The following is a 26,870-nucleotide window of genomic DNA, read 5'->3' as shown; positions in this document are numbered from 1 at the left end:
GCCTCCCAGACACTGTTCAGAGAGGTGTACTGTTTTCCTCCTTGTAAATCTCACATTTGATGATGGACCACAGGTTCTCAATGGGGTTCAGATCAGGTGAACAAGGAGGCCATGTCATTAGTTTTTCTTCTTTTAAACCCTTTCTTGCCAGCCACGCTGTGGAGTACTTGGACGCGTGTGATGGAGCATTGTCCTGCATGAAAATCATGTTTTCTTGAAGGATGCAGACTTCTTCCTGTACCACTGCTTGAAGAAGGTGTCTTCCAGAAACTTGCAGTAGGACTGGGAGTTGAGCTTGACGCCATCCTCAACCCGAAAAGGCCCCACAAGCTCACCTTTGATGATACCAGCCCAAACCAGTACTCCACCTCCACCTTGCTGGCGTCTGAGTCGGACTGGAGCTCTCTGCCCTTTACCAATCCAGCCACGGGCCCATCCATCTGGCCCATCAAGACTCACTCTCATTTCATCAATCCATAAAACCTTAGAAAAATCAGTCTTGAGATATTTCTTGGCCCAGTCTTGACGTTTCAGCTTGTGTGTCTTGTTCAGTGGTGGTCGTCTTTCAGCCTTTCTTACCTTGGCCATGTCTCTGAGTATTGCACACCTTGTGCTTTTGGGCACTCCAGTGATGTTGCAGCTCTGAAATATGGCCAAACTGGTGGCAAGTGGCATCTTGGCAGCTGCACGCTTGACTTTTCTCAGTTCATGGGCAGTTATTTTGCGCCTTGGTTTTTCCACACGCTTCTTGCGACCCTGTTGACTATTTTGAATGAAATGCTTGATTGTTCGATGATCACGCTTCAGAAGCTTTGCAATTTTAAGACTGCTGCATCCCTCTGCAAGATATCTCACTATTTTTGACTTTTCTGAGCCTGTCAAGTCCTTCTTTTGACCCATTTTGCCAAAGGAAAGGAGGTTGCCTAATAATTATGCACACCTGATATAGGGTGTTGATGTCATTAGACCACACCCTTCTCATTACAGAGATGCACATCACCTAATATGCTTAATTGGTAGGCGGCTTTCGAGCCTATACAGCTTGGAGTAAGACAACATGCATGAAGAGGATGATGTGGACAAAGTACTCATTTGCCTAATAATTCTGTACTCCCTGTAAACACCAAGCTCCTTTTTTTGTGTAGCTGACAGCTGGTAACTGTGCAGGGGCGGATCTAGCAAAGCTTTTGTCAGGGGGCCAGGTAGGGCATTAACAGAGAAAGGTGGACATAAAGATATACTTTTCTTTCTTACTCTCATATAAAATATTTAGCATTTATTAAATGCTTATCTGAATCTTACAACCAAAGTTTGTATAATAATACACAAGATTGGCTGTAGACCATTGTTCATCATTCAGAACACTGTGTAAAAATAACAAAAACAAAAAGTGAATGCGAAAGTGCATACATATTTATTTTATGTGTTTGATGTGTGTGTCGGGCGTGGTCTGCAGTGCCGCTGCAGGAGGTGGACCCACAGGTGTAAAGTCTGTGCTCTCTTGGCTGTTTTTGGGTGTGTGTTGGGCTATGAGTTGAAAAGCTACGGCTGCCTGTGTCGGTACACCAACCATGTGTGAAAAGTGGTCCATAATGTAATGCTTCAAAGCGTGTTCATGCAAACATTGTCGGATCTGCCGTGGTACAATGGGACTTCTGCTCATGAACCTCTGTGCACAGCGTCTGCAAATCGGCGCTGTACGAAGTAACTTCATCTTTACACAAAACTGTAAGCTGTTATCTGTGAAGCGTGAGCGGTGTTTGTTTTTACCATAGCTCATGGTGGAGAATGGGTGCTCTTCTGAGTTTTGCTCTCTGTAGCTGTATGAATGGCAAACTACACTGAATAGCAGCGGCATAGGCACACATAAAATTTCTTCTGAAATTTTCCCTTTCTAGTTATTATTATGTGTGCCTATGACAAGAGGCACACATATTACTATTCGTCGGATTTATTATTATTATTATTATTCTTCAGTTTCATACTGAAATTTTGCAGCGAAACTCGCCTCGCAGTTTTGAGACAAGCTTCATATATGTTACCTCATTTTGTGCGGCTGGATCAGGAATGGTGTGCTATGACTTTTGGTGTTTATAACTATTATAGTTTTTAAATATTAATATTTTAGTGAAAATTTTCCGCGCTTCTCTGCCAAACAGTTTTGAAAATAGGGTTACATATGTTAGATCATTTTGTGCGGCTGGAGCTGGACTAGTATGGTATACACTTTTGGTGTTTATGACTTTTATAGTTTTTGAAATATTTAGATTTTAGTGCAAATTTAGGCCAATTTCCATAGAAACAGACTTTATTTGTGGTGGGTTGGCTCTCTCTAGTGGTATACCGGGAGTAGTACGGCTGAAAAATCTGTATGCTTGTTACAAAACTCCATATCCCATAATTCATAGCACCCCTCTGCCGAGTTAAACAATGGCGGACACCACTTCGTTTTATATGTCTTTTATTCGTGTTTCTAGGTCACAAAATACACTTTTAAGATATTTTCAGGCGAGAATGTAGGTGTGTAAACTTCAAATATCTGCTCGTTTTATCAAGACATCCCATATTAGCGACAATTCTCTTAAGTGTTGCTGATAGCAAGACTTAGCTAGCTAGCGCCGCTAGCTTAGCTAGCTAGCGCCTTCGTGAAAAAACCACCCAGGCTTGGCTGATAGTGAGGTGGCTAAAATTTGTTTAATCGCCTGATCGCCGGCAAGGATCTGTGTCTTAGCTGGACTTATTTTTCGTTTATATGGGCCGATGATGCTGGTCGATGTGGAAAAAATAACTGAGTTGTTTGGTGGTGGAGCTACAACAGAGGGCAGCTATCCACCGGTGTGTGACAGAAAGGACATGCCGCGAACGAGACATACAAGGCGGTGAGGCTACCGCCGATCGTCCGGTGTTTGCTAACGCGGAGGTCAATCGTGGATCAGGGAAAGCGAAGGCAGGAGCGTGAGGTGAACTGAATTTCAGGTAAGAAGTTATGACCTGCACTCTATTTGGGTCAGATATAAACCGAGTTTAGGTGTAGTTTATTTAGCAACAGTTCTCTTACGTGTTGCTGATAGCCGGCTGGCTAGCTAGCTAGCGCCGCTAGCTTAGCTAGCTAGCGCGGCTAGCGACCCTTCGTGAAAAACCACCCAGGCTTGGCTGATAGTGAGGTGGCTAAAATTTGTTTAATCGCCCGATCGCTCGGCAAGGGTCTGTGTCTTAGCTGGACTTATTTTTCGTTTATATGGGCCGATGATGCTGGTCGATGTGGAAAAAATAACTGAGTTGTTTGGTGGTGGAGCTAGCCGGAGCTACAACAGAGGGCAGCTATCCACCGGTGTGTGACAGAAAGGACATGCCGCGAACCACACATAGGAGGTGGGGCAGGCGACCGCCGATCGACCGGTGGTTGCTAACCTGGAGGTCAATCGTGGATCAGGGAAAGCGAAGGTGGTTGCTAACCTGGAGGTCAATCGTGGATCAGGGAAAGCGAAGGCAGGAGCTGAGGGGTGAACTGAATTTCAGGTAAGAAGTTATGAACTGCACTCTATTTGGGTCAGATATAAACAGAGTTTAGGTGTAGTTTATTTTCGTTGTGCTGACCTTTTACAATCGTACTGCATGCTAGCTAGCACGACAGCTGTGTCTTGTGTAAGTTACTGAGGTTTAACTTTATTATATTCATAAGGGTTGGTTCGTCAGAGTTGCCGTACAAACGGAATCGTCCCACATTCAGAGAAAACATTACGATTTATTCTGTCGTTACGAAGCCTCCCCTGTCATTCTCTCGCCAGTTGCAACTTCACTCATGAAACTGATCAACGATCGGCTTTTCGCTCTTGTTTATCGCGCTAAAGAACAGCAGCACGTTTAAGCTTGATCAGCTGTTGTTAGAATTAATTTGATTTTAATTTCTAGTATCAGCTGATGTTTTCTGGAGCCACAGCTGAAAAAAGGGAAGTTATGAACTGTTTTAAGAGACAAATACAGGGAGTGCAGAATTATTAGGCAAGTTGTATTTTTGAGGAATAATTTTATTACTGAACAACAACCATGTTCTCAATGAACCCAAAAACTCATTAATATCAAAGCTCAATGTTTTGGAAGTAGTTTTTAGTTTGTTTTTAGTTTTAGCTATTTTAGGGGGATATCTGTGTGTGCAAGTGACTATTACTGTGCATAATTATTAGGCAGCTTAACAAAAAACAAATATATACCCATTTCAATTATTTATTTTTACCAGTGAAAACAATATAACATCTCCACATTCACAAATATACATTTCTGACATTCAAAAACAAAGCAAAAACAAATCAGCGACCAATATAGCCACCTTTCTTTGCAAGGACACTCAAAAGCCTGCCATCCATGGATTCTGTCAGTGTTTTGATCTGTTCACCATCAACATTGCGTGCAGCAGCAACCACAGCCTCCCAGACACTGTTCAGAGAGGTGTACTGTTTTCCCTCCTTGTAAATCTAACATTTGATGATGGACCACAGGTTCTCAATGGGGTTCAGATCAGGTGAACAAGGAGGCCATGTCATTAGTTTTTCTTCTTTTATACCCTTTCTTGCCAGCCACGCTGTGGAGTACTTGGACGCGCAGTGATGGAGCATTGTCCTGCATGAAAATCATGTTTTTCTTGAAGGATGCAGACTTCTTCCTGTACCAGTGCTTGAAGAAGGTGTCTTCCAGAAACTGGCAGTAGGACTGGGAGTTGAGCTTGACTCCATCCTCAACCCGAAAAGGCCCCACAAGCTCATCTTTGATGATACCAGCCCAAACCAGTACTCCACCTCCACCTTGCTGGCGCCTGAGTGGGACTGGAGCTCTCTGCCCTTTACCAATCCAGCCACGGGCCCATCCATCTGGCCCATCAAGACTCACTCTCATTTCATCAGTCCATAAAACCTTAGAAAAATCAGTCCTGAGATATTTCTTGGCCCAGTCTTGACGTTTCAGCTTGTGTGTCTTGTTCAGTGGTGGTCGTCTTTCAGCCTTTCTTACCTTGGCCATGTCTCTGAGTATTGCACACCTTGTGCTTTTGGGCACTCCAGTGATGTTGCAGCTCTGAAATATGGCCAAACTGGTGGCAAGTGGCATCTTGGCAGCTGCACGCTTGACTTTTCTCAGTTCATGGGCAGTTATTTTGCGCCTTGGTTTTTCCACACGCTTCTTGCGACCCTGTTGACTATTTTGAATGAAACGCTTGATTGTTCGATGATCACGCTTCAGAAGCTTTGCAATTTTAAGACTGCTGCATCCCTCTGCAAGATATCTCACTATTTTTGACTTTTCTGAGCCTGTCAAGTCCTTCTTTTGACCCATTTTGCCAAAGGAAAGGAAGTTGCCTAATAGTTATGCACACCTGATATAGGGTGTTGATGTCATTAGACCACACCCTTCTCATTACAGAGATGCACATCACCTAATATGATTAATTGGTAGTAGGCTTTCGAGCCTATACAGCTTGGAGTAAGACAACATGCATGAAGAGGATGATGTGGACAAAATACTCATTTGCCTAATAATTCTGCACTCCTGTAAACACCAAGCTCCTTTTTTTTGTGTAGCTGACAGCTGGTAACTGTGCAGGGGCGGATCTAGCAAAGCTTTTGCCAGGGGCCAGGTAGGCCATTAACAGAGAAAGGTGGACACAAAGATATACTTTTCTTTCTTACTCTCATATAAAATATTTAGCTTTTATTAAATAGTTATCTGAATCTTACAACCAAAGTTTGTATAATAATACACAAGATTGGCTGTAGACCATTGCTCATCATTCAGAACACTGTGTAAAAATAACAAAAGACAAAAAGTGAATGCAAAAGTGCATAAATATTTATTTTACGTGTTTGATGTGTGTGGCGGGCGTGGTCTGCAGTGCCGCTGCAGGGAGGTGGACCCACCTGAGCGGCATCTGCAATCACGCCTCACGGGCGTTGTTTGTGCTCTCTCGGCTGTTTTTGGGTGTGTGTAAGTTGAAAAGCTACAGCCGGTTGTGTGGGTACACCAACCATGTGTGAAAAGTGGTCCATAACGTAATGCTTCAAAGCGTGTTCATGCAAACATTGTCGGGTCTGCCGTGGTACAATGGGACTTCTGCTCATGAACCTCTGTGCACAGCGCCTGCAAATCGGGGCTGTACAAAGCAACTTCATCTTTACCCAAAACTGTAAGGTGTCATCTGTGAGGCGCGAGCGGTGTTTGTTTTACCATAGTTCATGGTGGAGAATGGCTGCTCTGCTGAGTTTTGCTCTCTGTAGCTGTATGAATGGCAGACTACACTGATTACCAGCGGCATAGGCACACATAAAATTTCTTCTGAAATTTTCCTTTCTAGTTATTATTATTATTATTATTCTCCAGTTTCCGCCTGAAATTTTGCAGCGAATCTCGCCCGCAGTTTTGAGACAAGCTTCATATATGTTACCTCATTTTGTGCGGCTGGATCAGGAATGGTGTGCTATGACTTTTGGTGTTTATAACTATTATAGTTTTTAAATATTAATATTTTAGTGAAAATTTTCCCGCCGCCTCTCTGCCTAACAGTTTTGACAATAGGGTTACATATGTTAGATCATTTTGTGCGGCTGGAGCTGGACTAGTATGGTATACACTTTTGGTGTTCATGACTTTTATAGTTTTTGAAATATTTAGATTTTAGTGCAAATTTAGGCCAATTTCCATAGAAACAGACTTTATTTGTGGTGGGTTGGCTCTCTCTAGTGGTATACCGGGAGTAGTACGGCCGAAATCTGTATGCTTGTTTTTAAACTCAATATCCCATAATGCATAGCACGCCTCTGCCGAGTTCAACAATGGCGGACACCTCTTCGTTTTAAACGCCTTTTATTCGTGTTTCTAGGTCACAAAATGAACTTTTAAGATATTTTCAGGCGAGAATGTAGGTGTGTAAACTTCAAATATCTGCTCGTTTTGTCAAAACATCCCATATTATATCTGGCGATGTTGCCGGCTAACTAGCTAGCGTGGCTAGCGCCGCTTAGCTAGCGCCGCTTCGATGTGGAAATAATAACTGAGTTGTTTGGTCTTGGCTAACGCGCAGCTACAACAGAGAGCAGCTATCTACCGGTGTCAGAAAACATGCGGGAACGAGACATAGGAGGCGGCGGGGGGACCGCCGATCGACCGGTGGTAGATCGTGGATCAGGCAAACCTAAGGCAGGAGCGTGAGGTGAACTGAATTTCAGGTAAGAAGTTATGAATTGCACAGGAGTTTCTATAGAGCTGTGTGCGCTAAGTTACTGACGTTGAACTTTATTTTATTCATAACGGTTAGTCCGTGAGTTGCCGTACAAACGGAATCGTCCCCACATTCAGAGAAAATATTACGATTTATTCTGTCGTTATGAAGCCTCCCCTGTCATTCTCTGGCCTGTTGCAACTTCAATCGTGAAACTGATCAACGATCGGCTTTTTCGCTCTTGTTTATCGCGCTAAACAACAGCAGCACGCTTAAAGCTTGATCAGCTGTTGTTAGAATTCATTTGATTTTAATTTTGCGGCTGGTCCAAACCAGGAGATGTCCTTACTGAATCATCAGAGCTGAACTGGTGATGGAGAAACAGGTTTACCCTTTACAGGGCTCGCAAAATCGCTAGCCCGACGTCCCGGGGCTAGCGATTTTTCCAATCGGGCTACCAAAATCCATCTCAGCCCTGCCCGTCGGGCTATCATGGGAGGGAAAGATATGTCAATGCTTTTGCATTCTTTCGCAAATGTAGCTGAGTAATTATGTCATCGGCATCGATGAGCCACTGTCAATATGTGACACATTGAAATCGCGTTTGAATTTGCGCTTGTTTTTGCTTTCACTTTCACTTTGCGCTAACTGTGTGTGAGAGCGACAGCACTAATTGGTAAGTCACAGATTAATTGCACACCAATTCCTCTGACATCGTCTTATCAATCGTTAGCTTACTATCAAACATGACAAGTGAAATCTCCTGCAGCAAGCTTAAACGTGATAGAGGCTGATTACGCAGAGAATTGCTGATCGTTATGTAAGTATGCATGTAAGAGCAGATGGATTTAAGCAGGTATTTTAGTTCTGCAGAGCCAAACAAGAGAGGTCAGGGTGAAGAAGGGCAGCCAAAGAAAAGCCAACCACAAAACGGAAAAGTTATGACAAATCAGACTATGAGGGAAAAAGAAAGCGCAGCTTTATGGTTTCATGGACTAAAGAATTTATGTGGCTGGAATACTGACGAGCTAAATAACCTCATGTTCTGCCGGTGTGTTGTGAGTTTCCCTCGATTTCTGAGTCGACAAGCGCCTTTGTTACTGGGACCAGTCATTTTAAGAAAGACCCCATCAGAACCCATGACAAATGCAAGAAATGCATTATTGCCCAGTCTGCAATATCTTTCCCAGAACAAACACCAATTGCAAAAAGCATACTAAAAATAAACCAAGCATAACAAGAAGTCCTGAAAATCTGTTTAGAACAGCCTACTATGTTGCAAAGAGTGAACTACCACTGGCAAAATTTAGCAGTCTTTGCAAACTTCAAAAAGCAAATGGCCTAGATCTTGGTTGCACTTGCCTCTTACCTGTGATTTCAGTGGAAATGTCAAAAATAAGGATCTGACACAGACTGATTCCTGTTGTACAGTTCTTACAAGTTCATAGAAATTTGTTCAATTAGAACCAAATATTTGAGTTGATGATTGAAATTGTTGTTGTAATTTGTGTTTTAAATATTTTTAGATTGATGTTTTGTTTCCTTTACAATATTATACTTTAATGTATAATATTGTAAAGGAAACAAAACATCAATCAAAAATTGTCCTCTTTTTTTTTTTTTTTTATTCGGGCTACTTAAATTTATTACCAAAAACTGAAGAGTGCCTCCCGAAGGGCTACCAGGGATTTTGAAATTTTATGAGCCCTGCTTTAGGTGACATGAATGAGTTGAAGGAAGTTATGAACTGTTTCTCAGAGACAAATAAACACCCAGCTCCTGTTTTTGTGTAGCTGACAGCTGGTAACTGTGCAGGGGCGGATCTAGCAAAACTTTTGCCAGGGGGCCAGGTAGGGCATTAACAGGGAAAGGGGACACAAAGATATACTTTTCTTTCTTACTCTCGTATAAAATATTTAGCTTTTTATTAAATAGTTATCTGCATCTTACAACCAAAGTTTGTATAATAATACACAAGATTGGCTGTAGACCATTGTTAATCATTTACTGTGTAAAATAACAAAAACAAAAAGTAAATGCAAAAGTGCATAAATATTTATTTTACGTGTTTGATGTGTGTGGCGGGCGTGGTCTGCAGTGCCGCTGCAGGGAGGTGGACCCACGGGCGTAAAGTCTGTGCTCTTTCGGCTGTTTTGGGTGTGTGTCGGGCTGTCAGTTGAAAAGCTACAGCCGGCTGTGTGGGTACACCAAGCATGTGTGAAAAGTGGTCCATAACGTAATGCTTCAAAGAGTGTTCATGCAAACATTGTCGGGTCTGCCGTGGTACAATGGGACTTCTGCTCATGAACCTGTGTGCACAGCATCTGCAAATCGGGGCTGTGCAAAGTCACTTCATCTTTACCCAAAACTGTAAGCTGTCATCTGTGAGGCGCGAGCGGTGTTTGTTTTACCATAGTTCACGGTGGAGAATGGCTGCTCTTCTGAGTTTTGCTCTCTGTAGCCGTATGAATGTCAAACTACACTGATTCATGGCGGCATAGGCACACATAAAATTTCTTCTGAAATTTTCGCTTTCTAGTTATTATTATGTGTGCCTGCCTATGACAAGAGGCACACATATTACTATTCGTCGGATTTATTATTATTATTATTATTATTATTATTATTATTATTCTCAGTTTCCGCCTGAAATTTTGCAGCGAATCTCGCCCCGCAGTTTTGAGACAAGCTTCATATATGTTACCTCATTTTGTGCGGCCGGATCTGGAATGGTGTGCTATGACTTTTGGTCTTTATGAATTTTATAGTTTTTTAAATATTAATATTTTAGTGAAAATTTTCCCGCGCTCCTCTGCCGAACAGTTTTGACATTAGGGTTACATATGTTAGATCATTTTGTGCGGCTGGAGCTGGACTATTATGTCATGACTTTTGGTGTTCATAACTTTTATAGTTTTTAAATATTAATATTTTAGTGCAAATTTAGGCCAATTCATCTTTTGGCGCCAAATAAACAGACTTCATTTGTGGTGTGTTGGCTCTCTCTAGTGGTATGCCGGGAGTGGTACAGCCTGTCTACCCTTATTTGGATTACCGTAATGATGACAATTTCAACGGTGCGCACAGCGTCGCTGCTTTCAGGAGCCATTGGAATTTTTAAGGTTGCGCAAATCATTCAAAAGTTACGGTAATGCTTGGTGGAAAACTCAATATCCCACAATTCATAGCACGCCTCTACAGAGTGAACAATGGCGGCCACCACTTCGTTTTATATGTCTTTTATTCGTGTTTCTAGGTCACAAAATAAGCTTTTAAGATATTTTCAGGCGAGAATGTAGGTGTGTAAACTTCAAATATCTGCTTGTTTTATCAAGACATCCCATATTTAGCGACAGTGCTCTGACTACGTCGGTCCTGCCTGACAGCTAGCCGGCTACCTAGCTAGCTGCCGCACTTGGCTGCAAATGGATAGCGAGGGGACTCTCTGTCGTTTCACCTCCCGGTCTCTACAAATGCTCGCATAGAATCAGAGGTACAGCTGGATGTGGAAAAAATAACTGAGTTGTTTGGTGGTGGAGCTACAACAGAGGGCAGCTACCCACGGTGTGTGACAGAAAGGACATGCCGCCAACGAGACATATGAGGCCGGGCAGGCGATTGCTAACGCGGTGGTCAATCATGGATCAGGGAAAGCGAAGGCAGGAGCGTGAGGTGAACTGAATTTCAGGTAAGAAGTTATGAACTGCACTCTATTTGGGTCAGATATAAACCGAGTTTAGGTGTAGTTTATTTAGCAGCAGTTCTCTTATGTGTTGCTGATAGCCGGCTAGCTAGCTAGCGCCGCTAGCATAGTTAGCTCGCGCCGCTAGCAACCCTTCGTGAAAAAGCACCCAGGCTTGGCTTATATTGAGGCGGGTGAAACTCGTGTCAGCACCGGTCGCTCTCTATTTGGGTCAGATATAAACCGAGTTTTGGTGTAGTTTATTTAGCAGCAGTTCTCTTATGTGTTGCTGATAGCCGGCTAGCTAGCTAGCGCCGCTAGCATAGTTAGCTCAGCGCCGCTAGCAACCCTTCGTGAAAAAGCACCCAGGCTTGGCTTATATTGAGGCGGGTGAAACTCGTGTCAGCACCGGTCGCTCTCTATTTGGGTCAGATATAAACCGAGTTTAGGTGTAATTTATTTTCGTTGACCTTTACAATCGTAATGCCACGGGAGTTTATATACAGCTGTGTGCGCACTAAGTTACTGACGTTGGACTTTATTTTATTCATTAGGGTTAGTTCATAGAGTTGCCGTGCCGCACAAACGGAATCATCCCACATTCAGAGAAAACATTATGATTTATTCTGTCGTTACGAAGCCTCCCTGTCATTCTCTCGCGTGTTGAAACGTCAATCATGAAACTGATCAATGATCGGCTGTTCGCTCTTATTTATCGCGCTAAACAACAGCAGCACGTTTAAGCTTGATCAGCTGTTGTTAGAATTCTTTTGATTTTAATTTCTAGTATCAGCTGATGTTTGCTGGAGCATGAAGATGAAATCAGGAGATGTCCTCACTGAATCATCAGAGCTGAACTGGTGATGGAGAAACAGGTTTACACTTTAGGTGACATGAATGAGTTGAAGGAAGTTATGAGTTGTTTCTGAGAGACAAAGACCAAGCTCCTTTTTGTGTAGCTGACAGCTGGTAACTGTGCAGGGGCGGATCTAGCAAAGCTTTTGGGGGGGCTAGGGCATTAACAGAGAAAGGTGGACACAAAGATATACTTTTCTTTCTTACTCTCATATAAAATATTTAGCTTTTATTAAATAGTTATCTGAATCTCACAACCAAAGTTTGTATAATAATACACAGGATTGGCTGTAGACCATTGTTCATAATTCAGAACACTGTGTAAAAATAACAAAAACAAAAAGTGAATGCATGTGTGAAAAGTGGTCTATAATGTAATGCTTCAAAGTGTGTTCATGCAAACATTGTCGGGTCTGCCGTGGTACAATGGGACTTCTGCTCATGAACCTGTGTGCACAGCGCCTGCAAATCGGGCGCTGTACAAAGTAACTTCATCTTTACACAAAACTGTAAGCTGTCATCTGTGAAGCGTGAGCGGTGTTTGTTTTACCATAGTTCATGGTGGAGAATGGCTGCTCTTCTGAGTTTTGCTCTCTGTAGCCGTATGAATGGCAAACTACAGTGATTAGCAGCGGCATAGGCACACATAAAATTTCTTCTGAAATTTTCGCTTTCTAGTTATTATTTTCCTTTTTCCGCCTGAAATTTTGCAGTGTATCTCGACCCGCAGTTTTGAGACAAGCTTCATATATGTTACCTCATTTTGTGCGGCTGGATCTGGAATGGTGTGCTATGACTTTTGGTGTTTATGAATATTATAGTTTTTAAATATTAATATTTTAGTGAAAATTTTCCCGCTCCTCTCTGCCAAACAGTTTTGACAATAGGGGTACATATGTTACATCATTTTGTGCGGCTGGAGCTGGGCTAGTATGGTGTGACTTTTGGTGTTTATAACTTTTATAGTTTTTGAAATATTTAGATTTTAGTGCAAATTTAGGCCAATTTCTAGGCTCCTGAGAAAGATTCTGCTTTTGGCACCATAGAAACAGACTTCATTTGTGGTGTCTTGGCTCTCTCTAGTGGTATACCGGGAGTAGTACAGCCGAAAAGATTTATCCTTGTGTTGAAAACTCCATATCCCACAATTCATAGCACGCCTCTACAGAGTGAACAATGGCGGCCACCACTTCGTTTTATATGTCTTTTATTCGTGTTTCTAGGTCACAAAATAAACTTTTAAGATATTTTCAGGCGAGAATGTAGGTGTGTAAACTTCAAATATCTGCTTGTTTTATCAAGACATCCCATATTTAGCGACAGTGCTCTGACGACGTGGTCCTGCCTGACAGCTAGCCGGCTACCTAGCTAGCTGCCGCGCTTGGCTGCAAATGGATAGCGAGGGACTCTCTCTGTCGTTTCAATCGTGGATCAGGGAAAGCGAAGGCAGGGCGTGAGGTGAACTGAATTTCAGGTAAGAAGTTATGAACTGCACTCTATTTGGGTCAGATATAAACCGAGTTTAGGTGTAGTTTGTTTTCATTGTGCTGACTTTTTACAATCGTACTGCGTGCTAGCTAGCACGACGGGAGTTTGTATACAGCTGTGTGCGCGCTAAGTTACTGACGTTGGACTTTATTTTATTCATAAGGGTTCGTTCAGAGTTGCCGTTACAAACGGAATAGTGCCACATTCAGAGAAAATATTACGATTTATTCTGTCGTTACTGAAGCCTCCCCTGTCATTCTCTGCCTGTTGCAACTTCAATCATGAAACTGATCAATGATCGGCTTTTCGCTCTTGTTTGTTTATCGCCTAAACAACAGCTGCACGTTTAAGCTTGATCAGCTGTTGTTAGAATTCATTTGCTTCTAATTTCTAGTATCAGCTGATGTCGATGTGGAAAAAATAACTGAGTTGTTTGGTGGTGGAGCTACAACAGAGGGCAGCTATCCACCGTGTGTGACAGAAAGGACATGCCGCGAACGAGACATAAAAGGCGGTGAGGCTACCGCTGATCGACCGGTGTTTGCTAACGTGGAGGTCAATCGTGGATCAGGGAAAGCGAAGGCAGGAGCGTGAGGTGAACTGAATTTCAGGTAAGAGTTATGACCTGCACTCTATTTGGGTCAGATATAAACCGAGTTTAGGTGTAGTTTGTTTTCATTGTGCTGACTTTTTACAATCGTACTGCGTGCTAGCTAGCACGACGGGAGTTTGTATACAGCTGTGTGCGCGCTAAGTTACTGACGTTGAACTTTATTTTATTCATAAGGGTTAGTTCGTAGAGTTGCCGTACAAACGGAATCGTGCCACATTCAGAGAAAATATTACGATTTATTCTGTCGTTACGAAGCCTCCCCTGTCATTCTCTGCCTGTTGCAACTTCAATCATGAAACTGATCAATGATCGGCTTTTCGCTCTTGTTTGTTTATCGCGCTAAACAACAGCTGCACGTTTAAGCTTGATCAGCTGTTGTTAGAATTCATTTGCTTTTAATTTCTACTATCAGCTGATGTTTGCTGGAGTCACAGCTGTAAAAACGGCTGTTCCAAACCAGATGTCCTTACTGAATCATCAGAGGTGAACAGGTGATGGAGAAACAGGTTTACCCTTAGGTGACATGAATGAGTTGAAGGAAGTTATGAACCGTTTCTGAGAGACAAATACAGGGAGTGCAGAATTATTAGGCAAGTTGTATTTTTGAGGAATAATTTTATTATTGAACAACAACCATGTTCTCAATGAACCCAAAAACTCATTAATATCAAAGCTGAAAGTTTTTGGAAGTAGTTTTTAGTTTTAGCTATTTTAGGGATATCTGTGTGTGCAGGTGACTATTACTGTGCATAATTATTAGGCAACTTAACAAAAAACAAATATATACCCATTTCAATTATTTATTTTTACCAGCGAAACCAATATAACATCTCCACATTCACAAATATACATTTCTGACATTCAAAAACAAAACCAAAACAAATCAGCCACCAATATAGCCACCTTTCTTTGCAAGGACACTCAAAAGCCTGCCATCCATGGATTCTGTCAGTGTTTTGATCTGTTCACCATCAACATTGCATGCAGCAGCAACCACAGCCTCCCAGACACTGTTCAGAGAGGTGTACTGTTTTCCCTCCTTGTAAATCTCACATTTGATGATGGACCACAGGTTCTCAATGGGTTCAGATCAGGTGAACAAGGAGGCCATGTCATTAGTTTTCTTCTTTTATACCCTTTCTTGCCAGCCACGCTGTGGAGTACTTGGACGCGTGTGATGGAGCATTGTCCTGCATGAAAATCATGTTTTTCTTGAAGGATGCAGACTTCTTCCTGTACCACTGCTTGAAGAAGGTGTCTTCCAGAAACTGGCAGTAGGACTGGGAGTTGAGCTTGACTCCATCCTCAACCCGAAAAGGCCCCACAAGCTCATCTTTGATGATACCGCCCAAACCAGTACTCCACCTCCACCTTGCTGGCGCCTGAGTCGGACTGGAGCTCTCTGCCCTTTACCAATCCAGCCACGGGCCCATCCATCTGGCCCATCAAGACTCACTCTCATTTCATCAGTCCATAAAACCTTAGAAAAATCAGTCTTGAGATATTTCTTGGCCCAGTCTTGACGTTTCAGCTTGTGTGTCTTGTTCAGTGGTGGTGGTCTTTCAGCCTTTCTTACCTTGGCCATGTCTCTGAGTATTGCACACCTTGTGCTTTTGGGCACTCCAGTGATGTTGCAGCTCTGAAATATGGCCAAACTGGTGGCAAGTGGCATCTTGGCAGCTGCACGCTTGACTTTTCTCAGTTCATGGGCAGTTATTTTGCGCCTTGGTTTTTCCACACGCTTCTTGCGACCCTGTTGACTATTTTGAATGAAACGCTTGATTGTTCGATGATCACGCTTCAGAAGCTTTGCAATTTTAAGACTGCTGCATCCCTCTGCAAGATATCTCACTATTTTTGACTTTTCTGAGCCTGTCAAGTCCTTCTTTTGACCCATTTTGCCAAAGGAAAGGAGGTTGCCTAATAATTATGCACACCTGATATAGGGTGTTGATGTCATTAGACCACACCCCTTCTCATTACAGAGATGCACATCACCTAATATGCTTAATTGGTAGTAGGCTTTCGAGCCTATACAGCTTGGAGTAAGACAACATGCATGAAGAGGATGATGTGGACAAAATACTCATTTGCCTAATAATTCTGCACTCCCTGTAAACACCAAGCTCCTTTTTTGTGTAGCTGACAGCTGGTAACTGTGCAGGGGCGGATCTAGCAAAGCTTTTGCCAGGGGCCAGGTAGGGCATTAACAGAGAAAGGTGGACATAAAGATATACTTTTCTTTCTTACTCTCATATAAAATATTTAGCTTTTATTAAATAGTTATCTGAATCTCACAACCAAAGTTTGTATAATAATACACAAGATTGGCTGTAGACCATTGTTCATAATTCAGAACACTGTGTAGAAATAACAAAAACAAAAAGTGAATGCATGTGTGAAAAGTGGTCTATAATGTAATGCTTCAAAGCGTGTTCATGCAAACATTGTCGGGTCTGCCGTGGTACAATGGGACTTCTGCTCATGAACCTGTGTGCACAGCGCCTGCAAATCGGCGCTGTCTGGTAACTTTATCTTTACACAAAACTGTAAGCTGTGATCTGTGAAGCGTGAGCGGTGTTTGTTTTACCATAGTTCATGGTGGAGAATGGCTGCTCTTCTGAGTTTTGCTGTCTGTAGCCGTATGAATGGCAACTACAGTGATTAGCAGCGGCATAGGCACACATAAAATTTCTTCTGAAATTTTCGCTCTAGTTCTTTATTATTATTGTGTGGATGCTTTAAGCATCCACACTATTGAGTTCCTGTTTCTCTTTATTCTTTATTATTGTGTGGATGCCCCAAAGGGCTTCCACACTATTGAGTTCCTGTTTCTCTTTATTATGTGTGCCTATGCCAAGAGGCACACATATTACTATTCCTCGGATTTATTATTCTTATTATTATTTTCCTTTTTCCGCCTGAAATTTTGCAGCGAATCTCGCCCGCAGTTTTGAGAAAAGCTTCATATATGTTACCTCATTTTGTGCGGCCGGATCTGGAATGGTGTGCTATGACTTTTGGTGTTTATGAATTTTATAGTTTTTAAATATTAATATTTTAGTGAAAATTTTCCCGCTCCTCTCTGCCCGAACAGTTTTGACATTAGGGTTACATATGTTAGATCATTTTGTGCGGCTGGAGCTGGACTATTATGTCATGACTTTTGGTGTTCATGACTTTTATAGTTTTTAAATATTAATATTTTAGTGCAAATTTAGGCCAATTCATCTTTTGGCGCCAAATAAACAGACTTCATTTGTGGTGTGTTGGCTCTCTCTAGTGGTATGCCGGGAGTGGTACAGCCTGTGTACCCTTGTTTGGATTACCGTAATGATGACAATTTCAACGGTGCGCACAGGCGTCGCTGCTTTTAGGAGCCATTGGAATTTTTAAGGTTGCGCAAATCATTCAAAAGTTACGGTAATGCTTGGTGGAAAACTCAATATCCCACAATTCATAGCACGCCTCTACAGAGTGAACAATGGCGGCCACCACTTCGTTTTATATGTCTTTTATTCTTGTTTCTAGGTCACAAAATAAGCTTTTAAGATATTTTCAGGCGAGAATGTAGGTGTGTAAACTTCAAATATCTGCTTGTTTTATCAAGACATCCCATATTTAGCGACAGTGCTCTGACTACGTCGGTCCTGCCTGACAGCTAGCCGGCTACCTACCTAGCTAGCTGCCGCGCTTGGCTGCAAATGGATAGCGAGGGACTCTCTCTGTCGTTTCACCTCCCGGTCTCTCGCAAATGCTCGCATAGAATCGGAGTTACAGCTGGATGTGGAAAAAATAACTGAGTTGTTTGGTGGTGCTATAACGCGGAGCTACAACAGTGGGCAGCTATCCACGATGTATGACAGAAAGGATATGCCGCGAATGAGACATACGAGGCAGGCGACGGTGTTTGCTAACGCGGAGGTCAATCGTGGATCAGGGAAAGCGAAGGCAGGAGCGTGAGGTGAACTGAATTTCAGGTAAGTTATGACCTGCACTCTATTTGGGTCAGATATAAACCGAGTTTAGGTGTAGTTTATTTAGCAACAGTTCTCTTACGTGTTGCTGATAGCCGGCTGGCTAGCTAGCTAGCGCCGCTAGCTTAGCTAGCTAGCGCGCTAGCGACCCTTCGTGAAAAACCACCCAGGCTTGGCTGATGGTGAGGTGGCTAAAATTTGTTTAATCGCCTGATCGCTCGGCAAGGGTCTGTGTCTTAGCTGGACTTATTTTTCGTTTATATGGGCCGATGATGCTGGTCGATGTGGAAAAAATAACTGAGTTGTTTGGTGGTGGAGTTACAACAGAGGGCAGCTATCCACGGTGTGTGACAGAAAGGACATGCCGCCAACGAGACATACGAGGCCGGGCAGGCGATTGCTAACGCGGTGGTCAATCATGGATCAGGAAAGCGAAGGCAGGGCGTGAGGTGAACTGAATTTCAGGTAAGAAGTTATGAACTGCACTCTATTTCGGTCAGATATAAACCGAGTTTAGGTGTAGTTTATTTTCGGTTAGTTGACTTTTTCAATCACTTACAATAACTCGTACTGCGTTCTAGCTAGCACGACGGAGTTTCTATACAGCTGTGTGCGCATGTTGAACTTTATGACAGCCTCCCCTGTCATTCTCTCGCCTGTTGAAACTTCAGTCATGAAACTGATCAATGATCGGCGTTTCTCTCTTGTTTGTTTATCGCGCAAAACAACAGCAGCACGTTTAAGCTTGATCAGCTGTTGTTAAAATTCATTTGCTTTTAATTTCTGGTATCAGCTGATGTTTGCTGGAGCTACAGCTGTAAAACGGCAGATGTCCTTACTGAATCATCAGAGCTGAACTGGTGATGGAGAAACAGGTTTACTCTTTAGGTGACATGAATAAGTTGAAGGGAAGTTATGAACTATTTTTGACAGACAAATACAGGGAGTGCAGAATTATTAGGCAAGTTGTATTTTTGAGGAATAATTTTATTATTGAACAACAACCATGTTCTAAATGAACCCAAAAAACTCATTAATATCAAAGCTGAAAGTTTTTGGAAGTAGTTTTAGTTTTAGCTATTTTAGGGGATATCTGTGTGTGCAGGTGACTATTACTGTGCATAATTATTAGGCAACTTAACAAAAAACAAATATATACCCATTTCAATTATTTATTTTTACCAGTGAAACCAATATAACATCTCCACATTCACAAATATACATTTCTGACATTCAAAAACAAAACCAAAGCAAATCAGCGACCAATATAGCCACCTTTCTTTGCAAGGACACTCAAAAGCCTGCCATCCATGGATTCTGTCAGTGTTTTGATCTGTTCACCATCAACATTGCGTGCAGCAGCAACCACAGCCTCCCAGACACTGTTCAGAGAGGTGTATTGTTTTCCCTCCTTGTAAATCTCACATTTGATGATGGACCACAGGTTCTCAATGGGTTCAGATCAGGTGAACAAGGAGGCCATGTCATTAGTTTTTCTTCTTTTATACCCTTTCTTGCCAGCCACGCTGTGGAGTACTTGGACGCGTGTGATGGAGCATTGTCCTGCATGAAAATCATGTTTTTCTTGAAGGATGCAGACTTCTTCCTGTACCACTGCTTGAAGAAGGTGTCTTCCAGAAACTGGCAGTAGCACTGTGAGTTGAGCTTGACTCCATCCTCAACCCGAAAAAGGCCCCACAAGCTCATCTTTGATGATACCAGCCCAAACCAGTACTCCACCTCCACCTTGCGGGCATCTGAGTGGGACTGGAGCTCTCTGCCCTTTACCAATCCAGCCACGGGCCCATCCATCTGGCCCATCAAGACTCACTCTCATTTCATCAGTCCATAAAACCTTAGAAAAATCAGTCTTGAGATATTTCTTGGCCCAGTCTTGACGTTTCAGCTTGTGTGTCTTGTTCAGTGGTGGTCGTCTTTCAGCCTTTCTTACCTTGGCCATGTCTCTGAGTATTGCACACCTTGTGCTTTTGGGCACTCCAGTGATGTTGCAGCTCTGAAATATGGCCAAACTGGTGGCAAGTGGCATCTTGGCAGCTGCACGCTTGACTTTTCTCAGTTCATGGGCAGTTATTTTGCGCCTTGGTTTTCCCACACGCTTCTTGCGACCCTGTTGACTATTTTGAATGAAACGCTTGATTGTTCGATGATCACGCTTCAGAAGCTTTGCAATTTTAAGACTGCTGCATCCCTCTGCAAGATATCTCACTATTTTTGACTTTTCTGAGCCTGTCAAGTCCTTCTTTTGACCCATTTTGCCAAAGGAAAGGAGGTTGCCTAATAATTATGCACACCTGATATAGGGTGTTGATGTCATTAGACCACACCCCTTCTCATTACAGAGATGCACATCACCTAATATGCTTAATTGGTAGTAGGCTTTCGAGCCTATACAGCTTGGAGTAAGACAACATGCATGAAGAGGATGATGTGGACAAAATACTCATTTGCCTAATAATTCTGCACTCCTGTAAACACCAAGCTCCTTTTTTGTGTAGCTGACAGCTGGTAACTGTGCAGGGGCGGATCTAGCAAAGCTTTTGCCAGGGGCCAGGTAGGGCATTAACAGAGAAAGGTGGACATAAAGATATACTTTTCTTTCTTACTCTCATATAAAATATTTAGCTTTTATTAAATAGTTATCTGAATCTCACAACCAAAGTTTGTATAATAATACACAAGATTGGCTGTAGACCATTGTTCATAATTCAGAACACTGTGTAGAAATAACAAAAACAAAAAGTGAATGCATGTGTGAAAAGTGGTCTATAATGTAATGCTTCAAAGCGTGTTCATGCAAACATTGTCGGGTCTGCCGTGGTACAATGGGACTTCTGCTCATGAACCTGTGTGCACAGCGTCTGCAAATCGGCGCTGTACGAAGTAACTTTATCTTTACACAAAACTGTAAGCTGTGATCTGTGAAGCGTGAGCGGTGTTTGTTTTTACCATAGTTCATGGTGGAGAATGGCTGCTCTTCTGAGTTTTGCTGTCTGTAGCCGTATGAATGGCAACTACAGTGATTAGCAGCGGCATAGGCACACATAAAATTTCTTCTGAAATTTTCGCTTTCTAGTTCTTTATTATTATTGTGTGGATGCTTTAAGCATCCACACTATTGAGTTCCTGTTTCTCTTTATTCTTTATTATTGTGTGGATGCCCTAAAGGGCTTCCACACTATTGAGTTCCTGTTTCTCTTTATTATGTGTGCCTATGCCAAGAGGCACACATATTACTATTCCTCGGATTTATTATTCTTATTATTATTTTCCTTTTTCCGCCTGAAATTTTGCAGCGAATCTCGCCCCGCAGTTTTGAGAAAAGCTTCATATATGTTACCTCATTTTGTGCGGCCGGATCTGGAATGGTGTGCTATGACTTTTGGTGTTTATGAATTTTATAGTTTTTTAAATATTAATATTTTAGTGAAAATTTTCCAGCTCCTCTGCCGAACAGTTTTGACATTAGGGTTACATATGTTAGATCATTTTGTGCGGCTGGAGCTGGACTATTATGTCATGACTTTTGGTGTTCATGACTTTTATAGTTTTTAAATATTAATATTTTAGTGCAAATTTAGGCCAATTCATCTTTTGGCGCCAAATAAACAGACTTCATTTGTGGTGTGTTGGCTCTCTCTAGTGGTATGCCGGGAGTGGTACAGCCTGTGTACCCTTGTTTGGATTACCGTAATGATGACAATTTCAACGGTGCGCACAGCGTCGCTGCTTTTAGGAGCCATTGGAATTTTTAAGGTTGCGCAAATCATCTAGCAAAGCTTTTGCCAGGGGGCCAGGTAGGGCATTAACAGAGAAAGGTGGACATAAAGATATACTTTTCTTTCTTACTCTCATATAAAATATTTAGCTTTTATTAAATAGTTATCTGAATCTCACAACCAAAGTTTGTATAATAATACACAAGATTGGCTGTAGACCATTGTTCATAATTCAGAACACTGTGTAAAAATAACAAAAACAAAAAGTGAATGCAAAAGTGCATATATATTTATTTTATGTGTTTGATGTGTGTGTCGGGCGTGGTCTGCAGTGCCGCTGCAGGGAGGTGGACCCACAGGTGTAAAGTCTGTGCTCTCTTGGCTGTTTTTGGGTGTGTGTTGGGCTATGAGTTGAAAAGCTACAGCTGCCTGTGTGGGTACACCAACCATGTGTGAAAAGTGGTCCATAACATAATGCTTCAAAGCGTGTTCATGCAAACATTGTTGGGTCTGCCGTGGTACAATGGGACTTCTGCTCATGAACCTGTGTGCACAGCGCCTGCAAATCGGGCTGTCACGAAGTCACCTCATCTTTACCCAAAACTGTAAGCTGTCATCTGTGGCGCGAGCGGTGTTTGTTTTTTTATCATAATTCATGGTGGAGAATGGCTGCTCTGCTGAGTTTTGCTCTCTGTAGCCGTATGAATGGCAAACTACACTGATTAGCAGCGGCATAGGCACACATAAAATTTCTTCTGAAATTTTCGCTTTCTAGTTATGTGTGTCTATGCCAAGAGGCACACATATTACTATTCGTCGGATTTATTATTATTATGTGTGCCTATGCCAAGAGGCACACATATTACTATTCGTCGGATTTATTATTCTTATTATTATTATTATTATTTTCCTTTTTCCGCCTGAAATTTTGCAGTGTATCTCGACCCGCAGTTTTTGGACAAGCTTCATATATGTTACCTCATTTTGTGCGGCTGGATCTGGAATGGTGTGCTATGACTTTTGGTGTTTATGAATATTATAGTTTTTAAATATTAATATTTTAGTGAAAATTTTCCCGCTCCTCTGCCAAACAGTTTTGACAATAGGGGTACATATGTTACATCATTTTGTGCGGCTGGAGCTGGGCTAGTATGGTGTGACTTTTGGTGTTTATAACTTTTATAGTTTTTGAAATATTTAGATTTTAGTGCAAATTTAGGCCAATTTCTAGGCTCCTGAGAAAGATTCTGCTTTTGGCACCATAGAAACAGACTTCATTTGTGGTGTCTTGGCTCTCTCTAGTGGTATACCGGGAGTAGTACAGCGAAAAGATTTTATCCTTGTGTTGAAAACTCCATATCCCACAATTCATAGCACGCCTCTACAGAGTGAACAATGGCGGCCACCACTTCGCTTTTATTTGTCTTTTATTCGTGTTTCTAGGTCACAAAATAAACTTTTAAGATATTTTCAGGCGAGAATGTAGGTGTGTAAACTTCAAATATCTGCTTGTTTTATCAAGACATCCCATATTTAGCGACAGTGCTCTGACGACGCCGGTCCTGCCTGACAGCTAGCCGGGTTACCTAGCTAGCTGCCGCACTTGGCTGCAAATGGATAGCGAGGGACTCTCTCTGTCGTTTCACCTCCCGGTCTCGCAAATGCTCGCATAGAATCGGAGTTACAGCTGGATGTGGAAAAAATAACTGAGTTGTTTGGTGGTGCTATAACGCGGAGCTACAACAGTGGGCAGCTATCCACCGTGTATGACAGAAAGGACATGCACGACCGCCGATCGACCGGTGTTTGCTAACGCGAGGTCAATCGTGGATCAGGAAAGCGAAGGCAGGAGCGTGAGGTGAACTGAATTTCAGGTAAGAAGTTATGACCTGCACTCTATTTGGGTCAGATATAAACCGAGTTTAGGTGTAGTTTATTTAACAGCAGTTCTCTTATGTGTTGCTGATAGTCGGCTAGCTAGCTAGCGCCGCTAGCATAGTTAGCTAGCACCGCTAGCGACCCTTCGTGAAAAAAGCACCCAGGCTTGGCTTATATTGAGGCGGGTGAAACTCGTGTCAGCACCGGTCGTCGCCGACAGTATGTGTTTTAGCTGGACTTATTTTTCGCTTTATATGGACCGATGATTTATTTATTTATTCATTTTAGTAACGGTATAAACAGTGAAAGGTGGTGGATTGGCCAGATGTAAACTTCAAATATCTGCTCGTGTTACCAAGACATCCCATATTAGCTCTGATGTTTTCGGTGCCTGCAAAGAGCTAGACAGGTAGCTAGCTAACCCGAGCTGGCTGTCTTTTGACTCAGGGTCATAGCTGGACTTATTTTTCGTTTTTATGAGCCGATGAGGGTTTTTTTTTGTAACGGTACAAACAGTGAAAGGCGGTGGATTGTCCAGATGCTGGTCGATGTGGAAAAAATAACTGAGTTGTTTGGTGAGTCGCTGACGCGAGCTACAACCGAGGGCAGCTATCCACCGGTGTGTGTCAAAAAGAACATGCGGGGAACGAGGCGGCGAGGCGACCGCCGATCGACCGGTGGTAGATCGTGGATCAGGGAAACCGAAGGCAGGAGAAGCAGGCGGCTGCCGGTCGGAGCGTGAGGTGAACTGAATTTCAGGTAAGAAGTTATGACCTGCACTCTATTTGGGTCAGATATAAACCGAGTTTAGGTGTAGTTTATTTTCGTTGTGCTGACTTTTTACAATCAGTTATAATAACTCGTACTGCGTGGTAGCTAGCACGATGGAGTTTCTATACAGCTGTGTGCCCGCTAAGTTACTGATGTTGAACTTTATGACAGCCTCCCCTGTCATTCTCTGCCTGTTGCAACTTCAATCATGAAACTGATCAACGATCGGCTTTTCGCTCTTGTTTATCGCGCTAAACACAGCAGCACGTTTAAGCTTGATCAGCTGTTGTTAGAATTCATTTGCTTTTAATTTCTAGTATCAGCTGATGTTTGCTGGAGCCACAGCTGTAGAAGCGGCTGGTCGAAACCAGGAGATGACCTTACTGAATCATCAGAGCTGAACTGGTGATGGAGAAACAGGTTTACCTTTTTTAGGTGACATGAATGAGTTGAAGGAAGTTATGAACCGTTTCTGAGAGAAATAAACACCAAGCTCCTTTTTTTTTATTTAGCTGACAGCTGGTAACTGTGCAGGGGCGGATCTAGCAAAGCTTTTGCCAGGGGGCCAGGTAGGGCGTTAACAGAGAAAGATGGACACAAAGATATACCTTTCTTTCTTACTCTCATACAGGGAGTGCAGAATTATTAGGCAAGTTGTATTTTTGAGGAATAATTTTATTATTGAACAACAACCATGTTCTCAATGAACCCAAAAACACATTAATATCAAAGCTGAATGTTTTTGGAAGTAGTTTTTAGTTTGTGTTTAGTTTTAGCTATTTTAGGGGATATCTGTGTGTGCAGGTGACTATTACTGTGCATAATTATTAGGCAACTTAACAAAAACAAATATATACCCATTTCAATTATTTATTATTACCAGTGAAACCAATATAACATCTCCACATTCACAAATATACATTTCTGACATTCAAAACAAAACAAAAACAAGTCAGCGACCAATATAGCCACCTTTCTTTGCAAGGACACTCAAAAGCCTGCCATCCATGGATTCTGTCAGTGTTTTGATCTGTTCACCATCAACATTGCGTGCAGCAGCAACCACAGCCTCCCAGACACTGTTCAGAGAGGTGTACTGTTTTCCCTCCTTGTAAATCTCACATTTGATGATGGACCACAGGTTCTCAATGGGGTTCAGATCAGGTGAACAAGGAGGCCATGTCATTAGTTTTTCTTCTTTTATACCCTTTCTTGCCAGCCACGCTGTGGAGTACTTGGGCGCGTGTGATGGAGCATTGTCCTGCATGAAAATCATGTTTTTCTTGAAGGATGCAGACTTCTTCCTGTACCACTGCTTGAAGAAGGTGTCTTCCAGAAACTGGCAGTAGGACTGGGAGTTGAGCTTGACTCCATCCTCAACCCGAAAAGGCCCCACAAGCTCATCTTTGATGATACCAGCCCAAACCAGTACTCCACCTCCACCTTGCTGGCGTCTGAGTGGGACTGGAGCTCTCTGCCCTTTACCAGTCCAGCCACGGGCCCATCCATCTGGCCCATCAAGACTCACTCTCATTTCATCAGTCCATAAAACCTTAGAAAAATCAGTCTTGAGATATTTCTTGGCCCAGTCTTGACGTTTCAGCTTGTGTGTCTTGTTCAGTGGTGGTCGTCTTTCAGCCTTTCTTACCTTGGCCATGTCTCTGAGTATTGCACACCTTGTGCTTTTGGGCACTCCAGTGATGTTGCAGCTCTGAAATATGGCCAAACTGGTGGCAAGTGGCATCTTGGCAGCTGCACGCTTGACTTTTCTCAGTTCATGGGCAGTTATTTTGCGCCTTGGTTTTTCCACACGCTTCTTGCGACCCTGTTGACTATTTTGAATGAAACGCTTGATTGTTCGATGATCACGCTTCAGAAGCTTTGCAATTTTAAGACTGCTGCATCCCTCTGCAAGATATCTCACTATTTTTGACTTTTCTGAGCCTGTCAAGTCCTTCTTTTGACCCATTTTGCCAAAGGAAAGGAAGTTGCCTAATAGTTATGCACACCTGATATAGGGTGTTGATGTCATTAGACCACACCCTTCTCAATACAGAGATGCACATCACCTAATATGCTTAATTGGTAGTAGGCTTTCGAGCCTATACAGCTTGGAGTAAGACAACATGCATGAAGAGGATGATGTGGACAAAATACTCATTTGCCTAATAATTCTGCACTCCCTGTATAAAATATTTAGCTTTTATTAAATAGTTATCTGAATCTTACAAACAAAGTTTGTATAATAATACACAAGATTGGCTGTAGACCATTGTTCATCATTCAGAACACTGTGTAAAAATAACAAAAACAAAAGTGAATGCACAGCCGGCTGTGTGGGTAAACCAACCATGTGTGAAAAGTGGTCCATAACGTAATGCTTCAAAGCGTGTTCATGCAAACATTGTCGGGTCTGCCGTGGTACAATGGGACTTCTGCTCATGAACCTGTGTGCACAGCGCCTGCAAATCGGCGCTGTACGGCAACTTCATCTTTACACAAAACTGTAAGCTGTCATCTGTGAAGCGTGAGCGGTGTTTGTTTTACCATAGTTCATGGTGGAGAATGGCTGCTCTTCTGAGTTTTGCTCTCTGTAGCCGTATGAATGGCAAACTACAGTGATTAGCAGCGGCATAGGCACACATAAAATTTCTTCTGAAATTTT

The sequence above is a fragment of the Oreochromis aureus genome, linkage group 8, assembly GCF_013358895.1.
Source record: "Oreochromis aureus strain Israel breed Guangdong linkage group 8, ZZ_aureus, whole genome shotgun sequence".
Lineage (NCBI taxonomy): Eukaryota > Metazoa > Chordata > Actinopteri > Cichliformes > Cichlidae > Oreochromis > Oreochromis aureus.
Note: the sequence above shows the minus strand (reverse complement) of the source record.